This window comes from Geospiza fortis, unplaced genomic scaffold (assembly GCF_000277835.1).
Source record: "Geospiza fortis unplaced genomic scaffold, GeoFor_1.0 scaffold155, whole genome shotgun sequence".
NCBI classification, from domain to species: Eukaryota; Metazoa; Chordata; class Aves; order Passeriformes; family Thraupidae; genus Geospiza; species Geospiza fortis.
Window position 1 is genome coordinate 407,589 of NW_005054592.1, and position 6,000 is coordinate 413,588.

The window sequence follows — 6,000 nt, forward strand, 5'->3', positions numbered from 1 at the left end:
CATAAGTCATAGCTTGAGCCATTTCCTGTAATGCTAAAACTCAACAATTTCCAAATTGTATTCAGGTGAAACTAGTTACAGTAATAAAATAAATTTAATATTTCTATATTTTTAAAAATATAAATAGTGCACAGTGGAAAAAGTGGCATCAAAAATCTGTATAAATACTTAAATGCTTACAGAGTTTTTGAATAAAGGTAATGCACATCACATAAAACAACTGAATGACATAAAACATGAAAGTTAAGAGAATACTTAGTCCCTGAACACATCTCCGTCCAGTTTAAAAGTCAAAACACGCAGAAGACCAAACTTCTTCTCCATCTTGCATCATAAACTGCAAGTCACAGAAGAGCTTTTCCTCTGTTCATTATAAAAGCCACAAAACACAGAAAGCTATGCTCACCCCTCAAGTCTATTCCCTCAATTTTCTCTCAACAAGAGAAAAAAATATTAAGACTGATACATTATGTTCCTAAAAGAATGGAAAAAATTGTAAAAGCAGTATGAAATTTGATATTTATTCTTGCATTCATTTAGTTGCCAATTTAGCTACTTTCAGAAAACAAGCAAAAATAGCTTGCATGGGAAGTAGAGGAGTACATCACTACAAGATGTACATCACCCTTTCACTCAGCATGTTCTTTTGATTAAGATGTAATCCACGTTTTCTTTTTTCCCCCCACCATCTTCCAAGCATTCCAGCTTCCTTGTAGCTAATTTGAGAGTTTAAACACAGTGTAAGGTGACTCAAGTGCAGTAAAGCAGCGCAGCACAGACAGGTTGAAAACAGGAAATGAAGGCTCCAGTGTAAGGTGACTCAGGTGCAGTAAAGCAGTGCAGCACACAAAGACAGGTTGAAAACAGGAAATGAAGGCCACAGAGACCATGCTGCTGCTTCACAGCTAAGGCAGACTCTTGCCCTACACATACAAGGAAATTCAGGCCTAGTTTTGAAATGAAAATATAAACAAATATCATTTTTTTCCAGGCTATCTCACTGAAAAAAGTTGTAAGCCTGCACAGGAGGAACAACTCAATTATTTCCTTTGGAAAGTCCTTCCCTATATTCATCCACCTCTCCTCAGAGTTTTTAATTTGAGGGCATTGTTAGTCTTCAATTTTGCTTCCTAATGTCTTTGCAGACGTGGGTCACATATTTTAGTAGGAAAAACTGGATTACAAATTGGTAGCAGTAGAGAAAACTAATTTTTGAGAAAAACAAGAGAAGCAATGTTTGCCATCTATTTTCTGATCTTTGGCAAACTTCTACAAACATAGAAAACTGATTTAAGTTGCTTAAAGAAGCAGCAAAATAATGGAATTTCTTGGAATAAGAGTAGTTTTACTCTACCCCAGGAAAATGTAGACAGCATAAATCACACATTGTGGTTAATGTTTAAAGTTATACTTAATTATATCTCTATTAAGTAGTTTGATTACACAGGGAGTATTTAAACTAACATGAACAAGTCATTAGATTAGATAAGGACGCATTATTTGGCAACATTTGGATTAATTCAAGTTGTTAGGGAAAGGACTTCAAAATTTAGTAGTATAGTGCTACAGAATGCTATGACACAGATCAACCATCCCACAGGCAGACAGCAATGCATCCAAATGCAGGCATTTGTAATGATGTATTTGTATTGGGATTATGGCTCAATATTGTCCCTAGAATCAGAAAATCTAAGACAAAATTATTAAAAAAATAAATAAATTCAAAACCCTACTGACTCAGAGTTGCAGCAGATCTTGACAGGTTCATTTTACAACAGGCATGTTTCAAGGTTGCTCCACTTGAATATTAGCAAAGTAATCACAATGACCTGGTGGGTGGTGTGGTCACACCTGTCCACACAGGGTGAAAGATCCTCTTGCAGGGGAGTGGCCACTGGGTGATCTTTCTCTTCCAACCTAAACCATCCCATGTCAGGCTGGAAATCTAGCTCAATAATGTGTTTTATCAGTTCAGCAGTAAGCCAACTCTGAGCTGGCAGCTGTATTCCAAGTCCACCCTAAAAAGTGAAATGCCAAAACCCCTCATTTGCCCCATTCTGTGTACACAGTCTCTGACAGGGGACTACATTTTGTACCTCCAGATACCTTTAGGGTGGAAAAAGAAAACAGCTGGCACAAATGTAGCCATTAATCTGAGAAGCTGAGGGAGAACAAGACAGTAACTGCAACCAGATTTGAGCCATCAGCACTCAAGATGAAGTTTTATCTAAACTCTTGTTGTTTTTCATGTTATAAAAGATCCAGCAAACCCATTTGTGAAATTCTCACTGCCGACAGCTCAGGCAGGATATTCCATTGACTCCTTGCTTTTTCAATGTCCTCTGAACCTGCTTGCAAGTGGCAGCAATGTGGGACTGTCACTTCCCTTGCCTGCCTTACTGTGCCTGGTTTCTCTTCCCTCGGGGAACAACCTGCCTTTTCCTTCTCCTAACAGTGCAATACATGTTTTCTTGAGGCCATGCTGCATTTCACAGCTCAAATGCTCATCAGCCTAAAAACTCCCTGCCTCCCAAAGGTTGACATCCTCCTACATCTCCCAGCCTCCCACACCCTGCTTTTTCCCGTTGTTTCCAGCAATCACAAGCACCCTGCTGTCCTCACACAACTCACTGATCTCAGTGATTATCAACAATATTCTTCAAACAAAAGGGAGAGGATCACTTGTGAGGCTCTGGCAGCATCACTTTCAGTTTCCTTCTTTCACATCACATCTAAATTCTCCATTTACCTTCAGCTAATTCTCAAATTTGCAAGAATGCAATTGCAGCTGAAAATGACCAGCAAACTTGCCTTTGTCACCTTCTTGTTCCCTCTTGCATAGTAACTACCCCAGTGGTTTTGGGGTTTTTTTTTCTCCCTTATTGCTTTCAGAAATATCATGGAATTCCTCACTATCTTTTCTGCACACCCTCACACTCCAGAGTCACTACATGATTATGATCAGCAATAAAAATCTAAGTCCTACTCCTCCCATCAACCCTCCTGCTACCCTGCCTACACATAGGCTGTTTATAGAAATCAGCTGCTCAATCAATGAATCTCTATCAGCTGGTACAAAAGCTCTCTAAATGTGACACAACCATCGTGTATTTATTAAAAAAAAAAACCATTAACGAAGATACATAAATGTTGTGCCATTTTTTCCCAAGTTCACACTGCCTCACAATGTTATTCATGGCACAGGAGTCGAACCCTCCTTACTCAGGCAGGGGAGCACCAAACAGGCTGCAAGGAAAACTGACCACATTTCTAGGAGAGGCTGCTTGACAATGAATGCTCTTAAACCCTTCTACTAAGTCATTACAGAACAAAATAGGTACTGTCACTACAGAACAATTTTAGCAAATTTAAAAATGGAATTTATTCATTAAGTTACAACCTGGACAGATTTCACTCCTATCCAATGTGTTAGTCTCAGACTAAAGTTTGAATTCTCATTCAAACCAACTTACTGGGCACAATCCTGCCTGTTATTGGCAAGGCAGCACAGCACAGAAGTAGAAGGAAAAGCTAAAATTGAAATAGTCATATTAATTATCATGGCATTATCCTAAAATACACATAAAATTCTGCTCTCCAACTGTAACATGCCTATCTTTCTTGAATAATGTAACTGCTGGTGAACAAATAACTCTTTCCAATGCTTATGTGCCCTTTCTCTGAAAAGCCTTGAAAAGGTTATTGTCACAAAAAGAACACCAAACCTAAGCAAGACAAAAAATGTAGCCAGATAAAAGCTGCTGAAAAGCCATAGTTTTTTTTTTTCTTTCTACTCTATAAATCCATGTTTTAGTGAGTCTGGCTAACTTTGGTGCCTAATTCTGCAAAGCACTAGCATCCTAACTGAAAAAGATTCCATCAAGGGAGAACAAAAGAAAGGATCAGTCCATATACTTGGGGCTTGGTGTTGGTCAGAAGTGATTAAGTCAATGTTTATCAATTTTTGTGTATTTTTATAAATAGGTAAAGACAAAGAAGCAACCACTATGCAACACTTATCCTTTAACAACTTTGTCCAGCACAATTCATGAGAACTCTGCTAAGATAATATGTCATTATCTAATCATTTGATTATCAGTAACCACAAGGAACAAGAGAAGGTTTAAGCAGCAGTGACTTTCACAGGCCAGACTGGAGGGAATGGGATTTTCATGGGCTGCCTTGGAAACTGCACAGGAAAGAAAATCCTGAGCCTTAAACACATTGTCTCATCAATATTCTCTGAAAGGTTTTACTTCCACTCTTGGAAAATAATAAATGCTTTACTCTATTCTAATGATTAACTGGCATGCAATGCACAGTTCTGCTAAACACACTCAGTATTCACATCTAGTCTCTCAGGACTAGGTAGAGAATAAAACCACCCCTTATATTGCATCTGATGATATAACTGAGATTTTCATTCATTCTATCATTTCCCATTAACCCAGGCTGAGGTCAGACTGTTGTAGCACTGTGTTTACGAACACAAAAGTTACTCAATTTACTAGAAATGCTCCCCAAAGCCTACTTAAAGTGATTAAACTGTTCAAATATTCATGTGAGTTACTGTTCATTTTTATTTTTATTATATTAACACCTAGACAAAAAGATATTTTTATACTCAGAAGCATTTTTTTCCTGCCTTCAAGAAGTTTACTTAGCAGTTTACATACATAGCAAACAGATGCTGCTACCCTAATTTACTCATAACACACTGTGATGGTATCTAGAGAAGCACAGAGCAGACTGGTGTGGCTTCTAGCATCCCTTATCTCTGCTGCAATTCATACTGTTCTGCTTTGCAATACCCGAGGAGCACTTTGGGATGCTGGCAGCTACTAATGAAAACATCTCTTCCCTCCTCCTCCAGCCCCAGAGAAGCCAACAGCTTTCATGAGGTACAAAGCAGAACAAAACCATTGTTTCTGTAATCACTTCATTAATAACTCATTCCCAGCCACACACAGTTCTGCTTCCTCTCCTATCAGGATGCAGCAGATGCTACAACTCCAAATTATTCACGAATTTGATTAGTTACTACCCTCATCAGCTGAGCCACTGAACACAGTTAGCAAAGTCTGTCAGGGTGAAAAAAGGGCAGAGCAAGTTGCAGCCAACATTTGCAGTATTTCACAAAGCCTTATTTCCGTGCACACCTGACCTGAAAACGGGCACGGCACATCCCATCCCTGCGGTTTCCATGGGCTTTTCCCATCGGCTGTGGCTGTTCCAGCAGCTCCTCCACCAGCACGTGGTGGATGATAACACTGAGGAAAGACAACAAATAAAGGCACGCAAGTAAATTATTAGTTTTTTTCAGGTTCTTAGTAAAAAGCTGATGGCGATATTGGTGAATCGCTCTTTGGCCCTGCTTCTTCCCACAGGACCGCGCTCACCTGGAGGTTGCTGGGCTTCGAGCCACCCTCGTTCTTAACTTAAACTAAGAAAAAAACAAACAAACAAACAAAAAAAAAAAAAGAAAAACCCCCGACAAAATACCCAAACGCACACAAAGAACACAAACCGAACCTTTCCACCGGGAGATAAGCGCAGCAGCTCCCGCAGAACCCCGTTTGGAGCCGGCTGTGGGACTGATGAGGAGCGCCCCGGCCCCTCCTGCCTCACAAACCCCGCGCGCCGCTCACCTGCAATTAATTACCGCAATCAGCCCGCGCGCCGCTCCTCACAAACCCCGCGCGCCGCTCACCTGCAATTAATTACCGCAATCAGCCCGCGCGCCGCTCACCTGCAATTAATTACCGCAATCAGCCCGCGCGCAGCTCACCTGCAATTAATTACCGCAATCAGCCCGGGGCCGGCCCGGCATTGCCTTCTTCAGAGAAGCAAGATGGGACAGAGCCCGTCCCTGAGGGAGCCAGGACTCCATAGCTCCCATCCCCGCACTGCCTTACCTGGAGGGTATGATAGTCCTCAAATCGCAGGAAATATGGAAAAAAAAAAAAAAAAAGAAAGAAAAAAAGAAAAAAACAAACAAAC